Raw genomic sequence first — 22,085 nt, 5'->3', positions numbered from 1 at the left:
GCGCCTTCCTGGACAGAGACATAGTACTGGAAGCATGTCAATAACTGCATCCTCAAACACAACTCTGCCTCTGACCACAAGTCGTGGTGGCTCTTCAGGTCGCATGAGTGCTAAGCCTTGCATAGCCTGGGCATTTTTTCAGATCGATAAAGATGACCCAACTCGTGTTATCTGTAACATTTGTCAGCAAACACTAAGTAGAGGCCAAAAAATACATAATTTGAATACTTCATGCATGAACCGGCACATGGATATGAACAATAAGTTGCCGGGGGAAGCTCACTGTGCTACAATGCGGCCTATCCGGCCGGGCCAACCACCATCTGCCACATCTTGTGCATCCGCGGCCTCTTCATCCTCTGTGACTGAGGGGACAGTGGTCACACCTGTTTTGGGATGCAGACCTGCCACCTCTTTACTCGCAACAGCCAGCGTGATTGGCAGGTCATCATTTTCTTTGGAGGTGGAAACACCAGCTGGTGTTCAGCACTGTCCGACATCGATAGCACCAACTTTGGATCAAGGTAACCTAACAAGTCCGCCTGCATCTTCCTCACAGACCGGCAGTTTGCCGGGCACACCCTTCTCAACCCCGTCTAAGCACAACAGCCAGCCCTCGGTCCCTCAGATGTGGACAAGTTAAAAACCATTTCCTCCTAGCCATGAGAAAGCTAAAAGGTTGAATTTCACCATCTGCAAGCTCTTGGCTACAGAAATGCTTCCTTTCCGCCTGGTGGACACAGAGGATTTTCGAGACCTTATGTCCGTCGCAGTGCCCCAGTACCAGATGCCCAGTCAGCACTACTTCTCAAAGAAAGGTGTGCCTGCGCTCCACTAGCATGTCGCACACAACATCACCGCTTCTTTGAGAAACTCTGTGTGTGACAGGGTGCATTTCACCACAGACACTTGGACGAGTAGGCATGGACAGGGACGTTACATGTCGCTGACTGGGCACTGGGTAACTATGGTGACAGCAGGACAAGGGGCTGCTGTCCAAGTCTTGCCGTCCCCACGAGTTGTGCATCAATCCTCTTTATCTCAAAGTTCCTCCACTGCTTCTGCCTCCTCAACCTCCTCTCGGTCCTCCACCTGCACCCAAAGCCTGTCTGGTCATGCCACAAGCTTTCTAACTGCGCAGAAGGGCTCCTGCACACCTCCTTACTATGCTGGCAGCAGGGCTCAATGTCATCAGGCGGTTTTTACTTTGAAATGTCTGGGAAATGTGAGTCACACAGCTGAGGAGTTGTGGTCAGCTCTGGAGAACCAATTTCATGAATGGTTGTCTCCACTGGACCTGAAACCAGGGAAGGCCGTGTATGTCAATGCTGGGTGCGGCCCTTCGCCGGGGCAATGTCACACACGTGCCTTGTATGGCTCACGTGTTGAACCTGGTTGTCCAGCAATTTTTAGCCCACTATCCCGGACTAGATGGCCTTCTGCAGAGGGCACGTTCGCTGTGTGCTCACTTCCGCCATTCGCATCCCGCAGCTCAGCAACTTACATCTCTACAGAAGTCGTTGGGCCTGCCACTTCACCGGCTAAAATGCGATGTGCCTACCCAGTGGAATTCAACTCTGCACATGTTGCAGCGACTGTGGCAGCACCGACAAGCCCTTGTGCAATACGTTCTGACGTATAGCCTGGGCCAACGAGATCCAGAGGTGGGGCAAATCACGCTGGAGGAGTGGTCTCAGATCAGGGACTTATGCACCCTTCTGCACAGTTTTTGAAATGGCGATGAAGATGTTTAGTGCTGACGATGCCATTATCAGCATGACTATTCCGGTGATTTACATGCTCGAGCACATGTTAAACAGAATTCGGAGTCAGGTGGTGGCACAAGAGGAGGTGGAGGAAGTAGAGGAGGAGGAGTTGTATGCGGAAGGGCTAACACCTGCAAGGTCCAGACAGTCGGCAGCACCAAGGTGGTAGGCATGTAAGGGTGGGGGAGATGGTTTTACCAGGGCGCATGGTAGCAGCCAAACTAGTGAGGAAGGTGCAGGAGCCCAGGAAGAAGTGGAGGATGAACTGATGGAAGACTCATCAGATGAGGGAGACCTTGATCACAAATCTGTTGTGCGAGGTTGGGGGGAGAGGACAGAGGAAGGAAGCATGATTGTTACCTCACCACCAACACAACAGGGACTTGGTGCTCCTGGATTCGCAAGACACATGAGCGCCTTCTTGCTGCACGAGCTGCAACATGACCCTCAGATTGTCAGAATTCGAAGTAATCCTGACTACTGGGTTGCCACACTCTTGGATTCCTCACACTCTTCGATCAACCTTTTCATTTTAATAAAGAACAAAAAAATGGACATTTTTGAAATTATAAGCATTAGCAGGTTATTAGAATCTGAAATCAAACAGTTTTCAACTCAAAACTTTATTCTAGGTGATGTTACATTTGCACATAGGACCCCTTGTTCGAAAGGAGCTTCTGAACTCTCTCGTTCATTGAATTTGTCAGGTTTTGGATGGTTTCTGCTTCAATTGTTTTGCATGAGGACAGAATACCCTCCCAGAGCTGTTGCTTAGATGTGAACTACCTCCCGCCATCATAGACACTCCTTTTGATGATGCTCCAGAGGTTCTGAATGGGGTTGAGGTCAGGGGAGCATGGGGGTCACACCATAAGTTTGTCTCCTTTTATGCCCATATCAGCCAGAGATGCAGATGTGTTATGCGCAGCATGAGACGGTGCATTATCAAGCATGAAAATGATCTTGCTGCGGAATACACGGTTCTTCTTCTTGAACCATGGCAGGAAGTGCTGTTTGAGAAACTCCACATACATTATGGAGTTCATCTTTACCCCTTCAGGGATCCTAAAGGGACCGACAATCTCTCTCCCTATGATTCCAGCCCAAAACATTACTCCACCTCCTCCTTGATGGTGCTGTAGCTGTGTTTGTGTGGGGTGTCCATCAACCAGCCATCCTCCACTCCATCCATATGGACCATCGAGCGTTGCACGGCACTCATCGGTGAACAAAATAGTATTGAAGTCAGTCTTCATGTATTGTTTGGTGCACTGGAGCCATTTCTGCTTGTGTGCAGTGGATAGAGGAGGTCGACAGGAGGGCTTACGCACAGCTGCAAACCTCTGAAGGACTCTGCATCTTGTTGTTCGGGGGACGTTGGAGGCACCAGCAGCTTCAAAAACTTGTCTGCTGCTATGACAAGGCTTTTTTGCCGCTGCTCTTTTAACCTGACGTAATTGCCTGGAGGAAAGAGTCCTTAATTTTCCCTGATCAGCACGCACACATGTGTACTGTGAATCAGCTACATACTTCTTGATTGTGCGATGATCATTATGAAGTGTCTTGGCAATGTTGATTGTAGTCATGCCTTGACCTAAACACTCCACAATTTGTTGCTTCTCAGCAGCCGACACATCCTTTTTCTTTCCCATTTTGGCAGAAAATGTAGGCTGCTTAATAATGTGGGACATCCTTCTTAAGTAGTCTTGCCTTTCATTGGACACACCTGCTAAACTAATTAGCACAGGTGTCTGCAATTGCTTACAGTGATATAAAGAGCCCTGACACACATCACCTTCAATGAGTTTAACTGACAAACAAACAAATTCTTCCCTTATCACTCCTAAACACTTTTTGTATAATAATTTGGAACACAGTGTACATGTGCTTTTCCACAAAACACAAGTGGTTCACGTAGTGAATCTTACAGTTCTAACTTGCCAACCGTGGTCTGTATGGAGTTGTTCAATAAAGGGCCCAAAATTAAGATAACATAGATGGGAGAGGTCTCTATGAATAGGAATTCCTAAGTATTTGATACCCTGTGAAGGCCAGGCAAAGGGAAAGTTGGACTGGATGGAATCCTGTATGGATTTGGGGAGGGAGACATCGAGGGCCTCAGACTTCGCTGCATTGATTTTAAAATTTGACCATGTAACAAAGTGATCTATTTCAGCCATAACAGCAGGGATGGATATATGTGATTGAGTGATATATACTAGGACATCATCAGCAAATGCAGAGCACTTGTACTCTGTGCCTCCCACCTCAATCCACCTAATATTGGGGTTATGGCGTATTGATGAGAGCAGGTGCTCCGTCACTAGGATGTATAAGAGAGGGGACAAAGGACATCCCTGCCTTGTCCCATTGGTGATTATGAAAGATGATGAAAATGTTCCATTTATCTTCAGCCTAGGTGACGTATTGCGATACAGGGCCGTGATTTTGCCTATAAAAGGGTCCCCTAGACCCCTACCCCAAGCTTTTTAAGGGAATAATATATGGCGTGCCAGGAGACTCCATGGAGTGCTTTCTCAGCATCCAACGAGAGTATCTAATTACAAATTTTTAACTGCATCTAGCCCAGGAAATACTTTGTGTCTAGTAGCAGTGTCTGCTAGTCAGCGGGTTATCCCAGCTGTTAAGCAAGCTACACCACCTGTAGTTTGGACACTTAATTTTTTCAAAGGAAATGGTTCGGGCCCCTGGTACACTCAGTGAAGAGCATCGGGGAGACACCCCAAGGCATAGGGGCTGGGACTGGCGGTAGGATGCCTTACGGTGGACCGCCAAGCTCGATACTTATAAAAGCTTTTTAACTGAGGCAGCTTTAGTGGACGCTACTGGAGCTGGAATTACGCGGCTGCTGGCATGAGACTTGCCCTCCAATAGATCCTTGTAAAAGAATTTAAAGTGTATTCATTCAAATTAGAGAGACAATTTAAATTAAAAAGCTTAGACCTGCCTCCACCACAGGGGGGCTCGCTCGACCCACCAGCGGACAGGCACAAGTATTGGGAGAGGGGGGCTGGCCGTCAGGGTCCACCGCAGCTCTGGCACAAACCCAGCGACACGGAGGTTGCACGGGCAGGAATGGACTGGCCTTGTCGGCTTCGCACTTTTTTGGTTTTAGAAGGGCATGACATGCCTATATCTGTGTCTCCCCCCTCCTTTTACTCCTCCACCTCTTTTCTTTTCGCATGACTATATGTACTTGTCACTTTTCCATGTGTTAGTTGTGTCTTCTGAGCAGTTTGTCAGCTTTTGGACACCTTTGAAGGTGTTTTCTATGTGTTTCTATGTGTTTTTGTTTGCCTGCCATTGGTTTTAACGGTGTTCGAAGGTGTTCGACCAACAATTCGACCAACAGTTCGGCGAACATACGGGTTCCTATTCATAGAGACCTCTCCCGTCTGTTATCTTAATTTTGGGCCCTTTATTGAACAACTCCATACAGACCATGGTTGGCAAGTTAGAACTGTAAGATTCACTACGTGAACCACTGGTGTTTTGTGGAAAAGCACATGTACACTGTGTTCCAAATTATTATACAAAAAGTGTTAAGGAGTGATAAGGTAAGAATTTTTTTGTTTGTCAGTTAAACTCATTGATGGTGATGTGTGTCAGGGCTCTTTATATCACTGTAAGCAATTGCAGACACCTGTGCTAATTAGTTTGGCTGGTGTGTCCAATGAAAGGCAAGACTACTTAAGAAGGCTGTCCCACATTATTAAGCAGCCTACATTTCCTGCCAAAATGGGAAAGAAAAAGGATGTGTCGGCTGCTGAGAAGCAACAAATTGTGGAGTGTTTAGGTCAAGGCATGACTACAATCAACATTGTGCGATGATCAGGATGAAGTGTCTTGGCAATCAAGAATTATGTAGCTGATTCACAGTACACACGTGTTTGTGCTGATAAGGGAAAATTGAGGACTCTTTACTCCAGGCAATTACGTCAGGTTAAAAGAGCAGCGGCAAAAAAGCCTTGTCATAGCAGCAGACAAGTTTTTGAAGCTGCTAGTGCCTCCAACGTCCCCCGAACAACAAGATGCAGGGTCCTTCAGAGGTTTGCAGCTGTGCGTAAGCCATCCTGTCGACCTCCTCTATCCACTGCACAGAAGCAGAAATGGCTCCAGTGGGCCAAACATTACATGAAGACTGACTTCAAAACTGTTTTGTTCACGGATGAGTGCCGTGCAATTCTCAATGGTCCATATGGATGGAGTGGAGGATGGCTGGTTGATGGACACCCCACGCAAACACGGCTACAGCACCAACAAGGAGGAGGTGGAGTAATGTTTTGGGCTGGAATCATGAGGAGAGAGATTGTTGGCCCCTTTAGGATCCCTGAAGGGGTAAAGATGAACTCCATAATGTATGTGGAGTTTCTCAAACAGCACTTCCTGCCATGGTTCAAGAAGAAGAACCGTGTATTCCACAGCAAGATCATTTCCATGCATGATAATGCACCGTCTCATGCTGCACATAACACATCTGCATCTCTGGCTGATATGGTCATAAAAGGGGACAAACTTATGGTGTGACCCCCATGCTCCCCTGACCTCTACCCCATTCAGAACCTCTGGAGCATCATCAAAAGGAGTGTCTATGATGGCGGGAGGCAGCTCTGGGAGGGTATTCTGTCCTCATGCAAAACAATTGAAGCAGAAACCATCCAAAACCTGACAAATTCAATGGACGAGACAGTTCAGAAGCTCCTTTCGAACAAGGGGTCCTATGTGCAAATGTAACATCACCTAGAATAAAGTTTTGAGTTGAAAACTGTTTGATTTCAGATTCTAATAACCTGCTAATGCTTATAATTTCAAAAATGACCATTTTTTGTTCTTTATTAAAATGAAAAGGTTGATCGAAGAGTGTTGGTTATCTAAGAGTGTGGCAACCCAGTAGTCAGGATTACTTCGAATTCTGACAATCTGAGGGTCATTTTGCAGGTAGTGCAGCAAGAAGGCACTCATGTGTCTTGCGCATCTAGGAGCCCCAAAATTATTTTCCGGGCTAGATGCAGCTAAAAATTATTTTTAATTTTAAATCTGGTGGAACTTAGTATAGATGGCCTATTAGAATCAGTACTGCACACTGCAACAAAGCCCAAATTATTTTCCATCCAATATACAGATAAACATGATTATTAATTTGAAAGCTTAAAACGGTTGGTGAGGTGATTTTAACAAATCATCAAGCTTTTACTCTCCCCAGGATGACACATGGATAGAAAAGTCATTTCGGATCCATGATTTGTTCATCTTTATGAATGTGAGTCTGTCTACATTATCAGTGGAGAGCCGCGTGCGCTTATCTGTCAGCACACCACCATCAGCGCTGAACACACGTTCAGACAGAACACTGGCTGCAGGGCATGACAAGATCTCCAAGGCGTAAGTGGCGAGCTCCGGCCATTTATCCAGATTGGAAGCCCAAAAAGAGCAAGGGTCCAGTGACACAGTCATTGCTTCAATGTTTACTTGGAGATATTCCTGTACCATCGTCTCTAGGCGTTGACTATGTGCCAGACTTCTTGTCTCCTGTGGCCTTGCAATGGATGGGCTAAAAAAGTGGTGAAATGATTCCGCAAAATTGATGTTACCAGCAGATACTGTGTTTCTGTTACGGTTTGAGTGCTGAACACTCGACGGTCCCACGGTTGGCAAGTTGGAACTGTGAGATTCACTACGTGCACCACTGGTGTTTTGTGGAAAAGCACATGTAAGATTCTGCAACAGTCTCTGCTGATACTCCTGCATGCGTGCATCCCTTTCTATGGCAGGAATAATTTCTGCAAATTTACTTTTGTACCGGGGATCTAACAGTGTGGCAACCCAGTAGTCAGGATTATTTCTAATTCTCACAATTCGAGGGTCATGTTGCAGGTAGTGCAGCAAGAAGGCACTCATGTGTCTTGCGCATTCAGGAGCACCAAGTCCCTGTTGTGTTCGTGGTGAGGTAACAATCATGCTTCCTTCCTCTGTCCTCTCGCCCCAACCTCGGACAACAGAAATGTGATCAAGGTCTCCCTCATCTGATGAGTCTTCCATCAGTTCGTCCTCCAATTTTTCCTGGGCTCCTGCACCTTCCTCACTAGTTTGGCTGCTACCATGCGCCCTGGTAAAACCATCTCCCCCACCCTCACATACCTGCCGCCTTGGTGCTGCCGACCGTCTGGACCTTGCAGATGTTAGCCCTTCCGCATACAACTCCTCCTCCTCTACTTCCTCCACCTCCTCTTGTGCCACCACCTGACTCCGAATTCTGTTTAACATGTGCTCCAGCATGTAAATCACCGGAATAGTCATGCTGATAATGGCATCGTCAGCACTAAACATCTTTGTCGCCATTTCAAAACTGTGCAGAAGGGTGCATAGGTCCCTGATCTAAGACCACTCCTCCAGCGTGATTTGCCCCACCTCTGGATCTCGTTGGCCCAGGCTATATGTCAGAACGTATTGCACCAGGGCTTGTCGGTGCTGCCACAGTCGCTGCAACATGTGCAGAGTTGTATTCCACCGGGTAGGCACATCGCATTTTAGCCGGTGAAGTGGCAGGCCCAACGACTTCTGTAGAGATGTAAGTCGCTGAGCTGCGGGATGCGAACGGCGGAAGTGAGCACACAGCGACCGTGCCCTCTGCAGAAGGCCATCTAGTCCGGTATAGTGGGCTAAAAATTGCTGGACAACCAGGTTCAACACGTGAGCCATACAAGGCACGTGTGTGACATTGCCCCGGCGAAGGGCCGTACCCAGGTTTGCAGCATTGTCGCACACGGCCTTCCCTGGTTTCAGGTCCAGTGGAGACAACCATTCATGAAATTGGTTCTCCAGAGCTGACCACAACTCCTCAGCTGTGTGACATTTCCCAGACATTTCAAAGTAAAAACCGCCTGATGACGTTGAGCCCTGCTGCCAGCATAGAAGGAGGTGTGCATTATCCGTTCTGCGCAGTTAGAAAGCTTGTGGCATGACCAGTCAGGCTTTGGGTGCAGGTGGAGGACCGAGAGGAGGTTGAGGAGGCAGAAGCAGTGGAGGAACTTTGAGATAAAGAGGATTGACGCACAACTCGTGGGGACGGCAAGACTTGGACAGCAGCTCCTTGTCCTGCTGTCACCATAGTTACCCATTGCCCAGTCAGTGACATGTAACGCCCCTGTCCATGCCTACTCATCCTAGTGTCTGTGGTGAAATGCATCCTGTCACACACAGAGTTTCTCAAAGAAGCGGTGATGTTGTGTGCGACATGCTGGTGGAGCGCAGGCACACCTTTCTTTGAGAAGTAGTGCCGACTGGGCATCTGGTACTGGGGCACTGCGACGGACATAAGGTCTCGAAAATCCTCTGTGTCCACCAGGCGGAAAGGAAGCATTTCTGTAGCCAAGACCTTGCAGATGGTGAAATTCAACCTCTTAGCTTTCTCATGGCTAGGAGGAAATGGTCTTTTACTTGTCCACATCTGAGGGACCGAGGGCTGGCTGTTGCGCTTAGACGGGGTTGAGAAGGGTGTCCACGGCAAACTGCCCGTCTGTGAGGAAGATGCAGGCGGACATGTTAGGTTGCCTTGATCCAAAGGTGGTGCTATCGATGTCGGACAGCGCTGAACACCAGCTGGTGTTTCCACCTCCAAAGAAAATGATGACCTGCCAATCACGCTGGCTGTTGCGGGTAAAGAGGTGGCCGGTCTGCGTCCCCAAACAGGTGTGACTGCTGTCCCCCCAGTCACAGAGGAAGAAGAGGCCGCGGATGGACAAGATGTGGCAGACGGTGGTTGGCCTGGCCGGCTAGGCCGCATTGTAGCACAGTGAGCTTCCCACTGCAACTTATGCTTCACGTCCATGTGCCGGTTCATGCATGAAGTACTCAAATTATGTATTTTTGGGCCTCTATTTAGCTTTTGCTGACAAATATTACAGATAACACGAGTTGAGTCATCTTTATCGATCTGAAAAAATGCCCAGGCTATGCAAGGCTTTGTACCCATGCGACCTGAAGAGCCACCACGACTTGTGGTCAGAGGCAGAGTTGTGTTTGAGGATGCAGTTGTTGACGTGCTTCCAGTACTCAGTCTCTGTCCAGGAAGACGCAACCTGACCTCGTCGTCGCTAGCATCCTCCTCCACCTCCTCTGCTGACATCATCTCTTGGCTGACTGTGGGTTGACAGTAAGTGGGATCTCCAACCTCATCATCATCACCCTGTGTGTTATCACACCCGTCGTCCTCAGAGCCAACCTGATCCAGCCCTGACAAAAAACTAAAGTTGTCGCTCCAATCAGGTATTTGAGTCTCATCATAGTCTTCCTCATTGTCTCCACCAACAGAAGTTACAGTTTGGGAATGAGGGTCTACTTTATGGTCAGAACCTTCTGCGTCTGGTCCTGGATCCGACTCATAAAGATTCTGGGCATCAGTGCAGATCATTTCCTCTTCTGGATTCACAGAAGCTCTGGAGCCGACCTCTGATTCCCAGGCTATAGTATGAGTAAACAGCTCTGCAGACTCAACCATCTGTTCTACCTCATACTCAGACGGGCAGCTGGAGATTTGGGAGCTGTGAGGAAGCAAGTGCGATTGGGGTGACACCTCTGAGGACTGGAGTATTTGTGATGTTGAAGTTGATGTGGAGGAGAGCCCACTTAAAGGAGCACTTGATATCCGTTGAAGCACCTGCTGTTTTTGTGCCTCATCTGGAATTTGTAGCGATTAGCGTGGCCGTAAGAAAGGGATCTTATCACATTGTTCACGAAAAGAAGTAGACATTTTAGTTTGGCTGGAAGATGGTCTTTCTTCTGAAGATGTTACTGTTGCTTTAACACCTACCCCATGGACACAACCTTTTTTCCCCTTCCCAACACGCCTATTCCCCTTTCCACCAGCAGCAGGCCTTTTTCCACTCATTTTGGTGGTTAACTAATTCACAACTCTGGAGTTGTTTGCACAAAAAAACAATGGATGGGAACCGAGCAGAGCTGAGTGGCCAAACTGTGGTATTAGACCAAAAGTATTGGCTGGGTTAGATGCAAATAAAAATGATATTGAATTTGCAACCTGGTGGAGGTTAGTATAGATGGACTAATAGAACAAGTCCCACACACTGCTAGAAGCCCAAATATTTTTTCAGAGCTAGATGCAGAAAAAATTATATTGATTATGCAACCTGATGGAGGTCAGTATAGATGGACTAATAGACCAAGTCCCACACACTGCTAGAAGCCCAAATATTTTTTCAGAGCTAGATGCAGATAAAAATTATTTTTAATTTGCAACCTGGTGGAGGTTAGTATACATGGACTAATAGACCAAGTCCCACACACTGCTAGAAGCCGAAATATTTTTTCAGAGCTAGATGCAGATAAAAATTATTTTTAATTTGCAACCTGGTGGAGGTTAGTATACATGGACTAATAGACCAAGTACCACACACTGCTAGAAGCCCAAATATTTTTTCAGAGCTATATGCAGAAAAAAATTACATTGAATTTGCAACCTGATGGAGGTTAGTATAGATGGACTAATAGAACAAGTCCCACACACTGCTAGAAGCCCAAATATTTTTTCAGAGCTAGATGCAGAAAAAAATTATATTGAATTTGCAACCTGATGGAGGTCAGTATAGATGGACTATTAGACCAAGTCCTACACACTGCTAGAAGCCGAAATATTTTTTCAGAGCTGGATGCAGAAAAAAATTATATTGAATTTGCAACATGATGGAGGTCAGTATAGATGGACTAATAGAACAAGTCCCACACACTGCTAGAAGCCGAAATATTTTTTCAGAGCTAGAGGCAGAAAAAAATAATATTGAATTTGCAACCTGATGGAGGTCAGTATAGATGGACTAATAGAACAAGTCCCACACACTGCTGGAAGCCGAAATATTTTTTCAGAGCTAGATGCAGAAATTTTTTTTCATTGAATTTGCAACCTGATGGAGGTCAGTATAGATGGACTAATAAACCAAGTCCCACACACTGCTAGAAGCCAAAATGTTTTTTCAGAGCTCGATGCAGAAAAATATTATATTGAATTTGCAACCTGGTGGAGGTTAGTATAGATGGACTAATAGAATGATGCTATGCCCAAAAGGTTTTACTTCACTAGGTGCAGTAAAAAAATTGGTATTCTATACACAGGTGGTGTAGCTTGCAACACAGATAGGCTACTCCACTGACTATCACACTCTGCAATAGGCCAAAAAGGATTTGCTTTGCTAGATTTAGCCAAATGCTGTGAAAAAAACTTGCACAGCACTGGCACAGACCTGCCTGGCAAAAACTGATAGGAACTGATGTAACTTAGTCCTAAAATGGACTGCAATTACAATTAGTCTTTACTCCCAACCTATCTATTTAAGAGCACAGACCTCCCTGATAAAAGTCGTAGGAAATGATGTAACCTAGTCCTTAAAGGACTGCAATCACAACTCTTCCCTACTCCCAAGCTATCTGTAGATTTGTGCGAAAATTGGCTTGAAATTAACAAGGTATAGCGCACACAGCAACAGCTGTGCCGTCTAACACGCAGCTGCAGCAGTGAGAAAATGGTGGCGATGGGGAAAATAGCTGGGTCTGATAGGGCAAGGACTTGTGACATACACTGCCAATGACACATGCCCTTGCTTGTGTGAAACATAGCACTTCGCTCCGTGTGTGCGCTGCTGATAGGCTGACCGATTGCACCTCCCCACTGTAAATGCGGGAAAGAGAAAAAAATGGAGATCTTCATTATTCCTGCAGAGATCCATCCCCTGCCCCTCCCCCCGCCCCGCTGTACACTTAAACTGCGTATTAACATTAATTTTCAACATTACTGAGAAAAAATCCATTTATGATTTTGGTGCACGAACAGTTATCGAACATAACCTCGAACAGCCGAATTTTTTTCAAATCGTTCGTTTTCGCCAAACTGCTCGAACACCGCCCAAAACAGCTCGAATTTGAGATTGGCGAACAGTTCGAGTCGAATACCGCTCATCTCTATTCCTGGCCCCTGAGACCTGGGCCTTTGTATAGAAATATCAAACAGCAGCAGAAGTCAGAATTGGAATGGAGCCTCTTGTGCTATATGCACTGCAGTCTGCTATATATACAGCCTGCCTATATACCCTACTTGCCTGATATCTCTTCAGTTGGATTAGTTAGTCCTCAAAAGGACTGTTTGTTAAGATGATGTTAAGATGATGTTAAGATGGATTGTATGTTAGAAAAGCGTATATCTGCACAGAGATTGAAGCAGAGACTGGGAGTTCTGTGGAAACTGTTTGGGTAAGAAATAAAAATACAAGGAGAGAACAACGGAAAGGACACCATTGTAGGCATTTACTACAGGCCACCTGGGCAAGCTGAAGATATGGATGAACTCTTTATGTATCAAATGACCAAGTTCTCCAAAAAAATATGACGTAGTGGTCTTGGGAGATTTCAACTATCCAGACATTTGTTGGGAATCTCTCTCAAGTAAAACTAACAGGTCAAGCAAATTCTTATCCTCTCTTGCTGACAACTGTATCTTCCGAAAGGTAGAGGAGAAAACAAGGGGATCTGCTACTTTGGATCTAATCCTTATAAACAGGGATGAAATGGTTGAGGAGGTAAAAGTGGCTGGGACCCTAGGAGGCAGCGATCATGCTATTATAGAATTTTGGATAACTAGAGGAGGAAGATATGTGAAGACTCAAACTTCAAGGTTAGATTTCAGAAAGGCAGATTTTAAGCGACTCAGAAAGAGAATAGGAGGGATCCAATGGCTGGATGTCCTTAAGGACAAAAATGTCCAGGAAGGATGGGAAATTTTTAAAAATGAGATTCTCAAAGCGCAATCGTTAACAATCCCGAAAAGTAGGAAGAATGGGAAGCATTTAAGGAAACCAGGATGGATGAACACAGAACTTAAACACATGCTAAAAAGAAAGAAAGAAATGTTTATCAAATGGGAAGAGGGAGGCATATCTAAAGAAGACTATAATGCAGCCTGCAGATCCTGTAGGGCACGTATCAGGTTAGCTAAAGCTGACAATGAATTAAGGCTTGCAAGAGATGTCAAAAGTAATAAAAAAGGATTTTAGGGGTATGTCAAAAGTTAAAAGAAAAGTCAAAGATGCTATAGGATTTTTACAGGATGAAAATGGTGAAATGGTAAGAAAGGATGTTGAGAAGGCCGAACTTTTTAATTCCTATTTTGCATCTGTTTTCTCTCAGAAAGAAAATGTAACATCAACTGATCTTCACTGTCCTATTAAAGGAATATAATAATCCAAGTTATCTGTAAACAGAGAGATTGTGAGGGAATATTTAGCTAACATAAATGAGTTCAAGTCTCCAGGTCCAGATGAATTACACCCCAGAGTACTGAAGGAGATCGTAGAAGAAATTTTAGAACCACTCTCCATAATCTTTGAGAATTCTTGGAGAACAGGAGAAGTCACAGAAGACTGGAGAAGAGCAAATGTTGTTCCTATCTTCAAAAAGGGGAAGAAAGTGGACCCAGGGAACTATAGGCCGGTAAGTCTGACTTCTATACCAGGAAAGATCTTTGAACAAATTATTAAACAACATGTATGTAAATACCTGGATAAGAATGAAGTGATTAACCAGAGTCAGCATCTGTTTGCAACTAACAAGTCATGTCAGACTAACTTAATTTCCTTCTATGACAGAATCACTGACTGGGTGGATCAGGGAAATGCTGTAGATATAGTATATCTTGACTTTAGCAAAGCATTTGATAAAGTATCTCACACCATCCTTATTGAAAAAATGATCAAGTATGGAATGGACAAGGCAGCTGTTAGGTGGCTTAGTGATTGGACTCAAAGAGTGGTCGTAAATGGCTTCACATCCAGTTGGATGAATGTCTCAAGTGGGGTACCACAGGGCTCTGTCCTGGGACCTGTATTTTTCAACATCTTTATCAATGATTTAAATGAAGGAATTGAGGGTAAACTGATTAAATTTGCTGATGACACAAAGCTAGGAGGGATAGCTAACACTAGAGAAGAGAGAGAGAGGATTCAAAAAGACCTGAATAAACTGGAGCAGTGGGCAGTAACTAACAGAATGTTTTTTAACAGGGAAAAATGCAAAGTACTACATCTGGGCAATAAAAATGAAAAAAGCATATACAAAATGAGAGGGATAGAGCTAAGCAACAGTACATGTGAAAAAGACTTAGGTATACTAATAGATCATAGACTGAACATGAGTCAACAGTGTGATGCAGCAGCAAAAAAGGCAAATACAATTCTGGGATGTATTAACAGAAGCATACAGTCTAGATCACGTGAAGTCATTATCGGACTTTACTCCTCTTTGGTCAGACCTCATCTGGAATTCTACGTCCAGTTTTGGGCACCACATTTTTAAAAAGACATCGACAAACTGGAGCAAGTTCAGAGAAGAGCGACCAGAATGGTGACCGGTCTGCAAACCATGTTCTATGAGGCACGGTTACAGGATTTGGGAATATTTAGCTTGCAAAAAAGAAGACTGAGAGGAGACTTAATAGCTGTCTACAAATATCTCAAGGGCTGTCACATTGAAGAAGGATCATCTTTATTCTCATTTGCACAAGGAAAGACTAGAAGCAATGGGATGAAACTGAATGGGAGGAGACACAGATTAGATATTAGAAAAAACTTTTTAACAGTTAGGGTGATCAATGAGTGGAACAGGCTGCCACGAGAGGTGGTGAGTTCCCCTTCAATGGACGTCTTCAAACAGAGGCTGGACCGACATCTGTCTGAGATGATTTAGTGAATCCTGCTTTGAGAAGGGGGTTGGACTTGATGACCCAGGAGGTCCCCTCCAACTCTACCATTCTATGATTCTATGTATTGTTTTTCTCCCTACACTACTTAATACACAAGCAAATCTCTCCCTGATGCAGCAGCACCTCTCTGACTGATTCTGGAGTGACTGTGATGAGCACAGCGGCGCCAGGTGTGATATAGACCTGATGACGCTGTGCTGCCATCCAATGACTGTAATGCCACAACCACCATGGCTGTGGCATTACAATGAGTGTCAGGCAATCCCTGCATGTTGATTGGTGCTCTAAAGAGCGTCAAACATGCAGGGAGGGAACCCGAGCATTCGCCCGAGCATCTCGCAAGTACTCGGCAAGGTCCATGCATCTAGAGTACTGAGATGTTCGGGCGAGTACTTGCGAGTATGCTCGCTCATCACTAGTTGACATCTCATATTTGATCTTCCTCTGATACCAATCTTTTAGTGCATTCCTATTGGAGGGATGAATACAGAGTGAGCAGGTCACCCACTCTATTTGTTTTCTTGTTGAGCACTTGCACTTTTTCACTTGTATATTTTACTATTTATAGAATAAAAGTTACATTTTATCTGATATACTGCTAAAATACTGTAATGTAGTAGTGTAGACTGTCTAACTTTCAACAAGATGAACAAGGACTTTTGCACCCCAATTGCAGACGGTGCAGATTAGACGATGGTGTAGTTTTTAGTGTGCTGCATTGATCTCGCATTATTGCAGTCTGTGACACCTTTGTCATGGCTTCTATGCCTCCTGTTGCTACTGCTGATGATGTTATCAATATTTTTTTGAAATGTGGAGACTCCTGGTTGGGTCTCCATCTTTTGTGGTTCATGTAGTGGAAAGGGTGTCAGTGCCCCATTCTGCTATTTCTACTCTGGTGAAATTGATGCAACTTTAGTGGTTTGTGGCAATATTTTTATTAAATGTGGAGACTCCTGGTTGAGTCTCCATCTGGTGTGTTTCCTGTAGTGGAAGGGGTGTCAGTGCCCCATTATACTATTTCTACTCTGATGAAATTGATGCCACTTTAGTGATATATGGCAATAATTTTTTGAGATGTGGAGAGTCCTGGTTGGGTCTCCATCATGTGTGTTGCCTGTAGAAGTAGAGCTTCCAGACCGGCAGGCCTGCACTTACTTTCAGTCAACTGTGTTACTATCCTTACATTTTTCTACTAATAGTAGTCTATGAAACTGATTTTTATGCCACCTGAGTGTAGCTGAGCAGAAAAGCTGCTTGAGATGTTGCATGAGGTATTAGGGCTCCCAGCACAGTAGGCCTACACTGGTTCCTCACCCACCTCGTCTTAATTTGTAGTTAAATCAAGGCTGTAAATGCTGGCCCAAACCATGATACCTCATGCATAGCTCATGGCTGACTGCTGCTGTGCCATTATAAAATTTTGACTGTGGGTCAATTGATGTCACTTTTCCTGGTGTCTGCCCCTAATTTGAGCTGTTTTGGCAGCTTTGGGGCCCTCCTGAAGGTATTGTCTATGTGTTTGGTTTTGCCTCCTATTGAATTAAATGGGGTTCGGATCTGTTTGACGAACCATTTGATGAACTATTCAGCGAACATCAGCAAATTTGTTGATCGGAACCGAATTGAATCATGAAAGGTTCACTCGTCCCTAGTTACGGAAAATAACGACTAGTGATGAGCGAGCACTAAAATGTTTGGGTGCTCATTGCTCGGGTCGAGCAAATCGTAATGCTAGGGTGCTCTACCCAAGCAACGAGCCCAATGTAAGTCAATGGGAAACTCGAGCATTTTTCCGGTGGCCAACCCCCCTGGAAGTCTGGAGAAGGCCTAAAAATTACTCAAATCAATATAAACAGTGCTCAAATGACATTGGAACAGCATGGGGGAAACCCCCTGGAAGCATCTCTGACTCCCAGCTCACAGCTGTGAACAATGTTGTCAGAGTATTACGCTACTTTTACGGACTCACAATAAAACATACAAAAACAAAGCCAAAATGGATTTTCCTGGAAAAAACGTTAAGGGACATTCTTTCCAGTGTAATGACTTGTATATAAGGCAAAAAAAACACAAAAACAAAAATGCTCCTCCACACCTTGGGCTATGTTAATCTCCTGCACTGCTCCCTGCACATTAACCCCCTCAATGCTGCGATCGAAGTTGATCGCAGCATTGCTATGGCAAGTGGAGGTGATCGCAGATACTCATTTCTCCTACCGGCGTCCAACCCTGTCTGCCGTATCCCCCGGGTGTTGCCATGATGACCCAATGTCGTCATGACAACATCCGGGTAACCAGACAGCAGGAAGATACTTTGGTCATTCACAGTGCATGACCAAAGTATCTTCTCCCTCTACAGCAGTGACAACCTGTGTAGCACAGGTGATCTGAAAACAAAATGTGAAAGTCCCATAGCTGGACAAGGTGTAAAAGTAAAAAAAGAATCAGAATGTGAAAAAAAAAAAATTGTAAAAATATAAAAAAAATATAAAAGAAAAAATTAACCCCAAAAAATAAAATATATTGTACCCATAAATAAATATTGTTGTGGAGAAAAAAAACATAAAAAAACAATAAAAGTACCCATATATGGTATCGCCGGAATGGACTATCCTATAAAACTGTCCCACTAGTTAACCCCCTTTAGTGAACACGGTAAAAAAAAAAAAAAAAAAAAAATGCTTTATCATCATACCGCCAAACACAAAATGCAATAAAACACGTTAAAAAAGACGAATGCAAATAAAATGGTACCGCTGAAAAAGTCATCCTGTCCCGCAAAAAACAAGCCGCCATACTGCTCCATCGGCCGAAAAATAAAAAAGTTATAGCTCTCAGAATAAAGCAATACAAAAAAATTTTTTTTCTATAAAATAGTTTTTATTGTGTAAAAGCGCCAAAACATAAAGAAACGACATAAATATGGTACCGCTTCAGGTGCTTCACAGGAATTTTTGGAATGTGGAAGAAAAAAATGAACATTTAACTTTTTTCACAAAAATGGTAATTTAGACCCCAATTTTTTTATTTTTGCAAGGGTAACAGGAAAAAATGGACTCCAAAATTTGTTGTGCAATTTCTCCAGAGCACGCCAATACCCCATATGTGGGGGCAAACCACTGTTTGGGCACACGGCAGGGCTCGGAAGGGAACGAGCGCCATTTGACTTTTTGAATGTAAAATTTGCTTGAATAATTAGCGTATGCCATATTGCATTTGGAGAGCCCCTGATGTGCCTAAAAAGTGGAAACCCCCCCACAAGTGACACCATTTTGGAAACTAGACCCCTCAGGGAACTTATCAAGATGTGTGGTGAGCACCTTGAACCCCTAGGTGCTTCACAGAAGTTTAGAACACTGAGCTTTAAAAATAAAATTTTCACATTTTTGCAACAAAAATGTTTTTCAGCCTCCAATTTTGCATTTTCATAAGGGTAACAGGAGAAATTGCACGATCCAGTTTGCTGTGCAATTTCTCTTGAGTACTCTGATACCCCATATGTGGGGGAAAACCACTGTTTGGGCGCACGGCAGGGCTCGGAAGATAGAATGCGCCATTTGACTTTTTGAATGTAAAATTTCCTTGAATAATTAGCGGACTCCATGTTGCTTTTGGAGAGCCCCTGATGCGCCTAAACAGTGGAAACCCCCCACAAGTGACCCCATTTTGGAAACTAGCCCCCCTCAAGGATTTTATCAATGGGTATAGTGAACATTTTGAACCCAGAGGTATGGCACAGAATTTTATAACATTAGGTCATCATATTGAATAAGTTGTCATTATTCTTGAGCGCAAGTGCTCACTACTTGAGTTTGCATCGGGTACTCGGGTATGCACCATGTATCGCGGATGATCAAGTGACATGCTCAAGTCCCTGCCCGCATGTTTCACGGTTATTAGATACCCCCAAAAAAACAATATGCAGGGATTGCTCATGCATGGCAGGCAATCCACACGAGTTTATTTTGTCTGTATAACAGCTGCAAACATATCGGGAGGAGACTTAAGCTTGTCACTCCAGCACCCGCGATACTCGGTGCATACCCCAGCACCCGATGCAAACTCAAGTACCGAGCACTTGCACTCAACATTAGTCGCCATATCGCCGTAATTTTTTTTCTTTACTTTTGAAAAAATCCCAATCCTAACCTTAGCACAACCCTAACCATAACACAACCCTAGAGTTTATTTTTTACGCCGTTCCTCGTGCAGTATAAGTGATTAGACCGCTTTATTCTTCGAGTTGGTGCGATTACAGAGATACCAGATTCATATCGGGTTTTTATTATTGTCAGCTGTCACACACTAAAAGACCCTTTTTTTTGCAAAGTCTAGTTTAGCATCGCCATATTTTGAGAGCTATAATTTTTCCGTATTTTGGCCATGTGACGGCTTGTTTTTTGTGGGACAAGTTGACGTTTTTATTGGTACCATTTTTGGGCATGTGACATGTTTTGATTGCTTTCTATTCCGATTTTTGGGAGGGAGAATAAACAAAAACCGACAATTCCGGAATTGTTTTTTTTTTTTTTTATACCGCTGCACGGTATAAAAAAAGGCAGCGTTATTCTTCAGGTCAGTATGATTACAGCGGTACCACATTTATGTTGTTTTTTATGTTTTGGAGCTTTTACACAATAAAAACTATTTTATAGAAAAAACATATTTTTTGTATCGCTTTATTCTGAGAGCTATAACTTTTTTATTTTTCGGCCGTTGGAGTGGTACTATTTTTATTTGCTTTCGTCTTTTTGATCGCGTTTTATTGCATTTTTTGTTTGGCGGTATGATGAAAAAGAATGTTTTTTTACTTTGTTTTTTTTTACCGTGTTCACTAAAGGGGTTAATTAGTGGGACAGTTTTATAAGACACTTTGTTCCGGACGCTGCGATACCATATATGGGTACTTTTATTGTTTTTTTTTGTTGTTTTTTCTCCACAATAATATTTATTTATGGGTACAATATATTTTTATTTTTTTGGATTATTTTTTTCATTTTTTTTTAATGTTAATACAATTTTTTTTTTCACATTATGATTCTTTTTATTAGTTTTACACCTTGTCCCACTATGGGATTTTCACATTTTATTTTCAGATCGCCTGTATAGCATAGAGAGCAGCAGCAGTTCCCTGTGCTATACAGGCTGTCACTGCTGTAGAGGGAGAAGATACTTTGGTCATGCACTGCACATGACCAAAGTATCTTCCTGCTGTCTGGTTACCCGGATGTTGTCATGACTACATCGGGTCGTCATGGCAACATCTGGCAGCCGTGTGGCAGACAGCGTTGGACGCCTGCAGGAGAGGTGAGTATCTGTGATCACCTCCACTCGCCACCGCAATGCTGCGATCGACTTTGATCGCAGCATTTAGAGGGTTAATGTGCAGGGAGCGGTGCAGGACTTCTCCCTGCACATAGTACCTGGCTTCAGCTGTGACAATCAGCTGACACTTGGCGGCGATCGCCTCACACCGTTTGTGTGCGGGCACAATCATCATATCATCTAATAGTACATCATTGGTCCAATTGGCCCAGGCCACAATGACGTACTATTAGGTCACACATCAGAAAGGGGTTAAACTGAGGCCCTCCTTTATGTCTCTTCAAAGGGGTATTGGAGTTTTTCCAAATTTCGTTCAGGCCTTGCAGTTACTGCATACTCAATAACAGTATAGGAGACCCGCTCCTTTATAATCGGAACATTTTTAAAACTGAGGCCCTCCTTTATGTTTCTTCAAAAGGGTATTGGGGTTTTTCCAATATTGGGCAGGACTTGCAGTCACTGCATATGCAATAACAGTATAGGAGACCCGCTCCTTTATAATGGGAACATTTTTTAAACTGAGGCCCTCCTTTATGTCTCTTCAACGGGGTATTGGGGTTTTTCCAATTTTGGCCAGGACTTGCAGTTACTGCATATGCAATAACAGTATAGGAGACCCGCTCCTTTATAATGGGAGAATTTTTTAAACTGAGGTCCTCCTCTATGTCTCTTAAAACGTGTATTGGGGTTTTTGCAAATTTTGGGTAGGCCTTGCAGTCACTGCATATGCAACAATAGTATAGGAGACCCACTACTTAATAATGGGAACATTTTTTAAACTGAAGCCCACTTTTATGTCTCTTCAAAGCGGTATTGGAGTTTTTCAAAATTTTGGGCAGGCCCTTGCAATCACTACATAAGCAATACCAGTATAGGAGAACCGCTCCTTCATACTGGGAACATTTTTTAACCCCTTTACCCCCGAAGGTGGTTTGCACGTTAATGACCGGGCCAATTTTTACAATTCTGACCACTGTCACTTTATGATGTAATTACTCTGGAACTCTTCAACGGACCCCCCTGATTCTGAGATTGTTTTTTCATGACATATTGTACTCCATAATAGTGGTAAAATTTCTTTGATAACTCTTGTGTTTATATGTGAATAATAATAATAATAATAATAATAATATGGATAAGGGCATTATCCATATGTATGTCACTTGACAAATGGTAAGGTTTTAATATTAGAGTTATGACTGTCCCATAAG

Source organism: Phyllobates terribilis, unplaced genomic scaffold, assembly GCF_046119375.1.
Source record: "Phyllobates terribilis strain yellow unplaced genomic scaffold, ASM4611937v1 Scaffold_3__8_contigs__length_932513732, whole genome shotgun sequence".
Lineage (NCBI taxonomy): Eukaryota > Metazoa > Chordata > Amphibia > Anura > Dendrobatidae > Phyllobates > Phyllobates terribilis.
The sequence above is the reverse complement of the archived record's forward strand: the minus strand, read 5'-3'. Positions refer to the sequence as shown.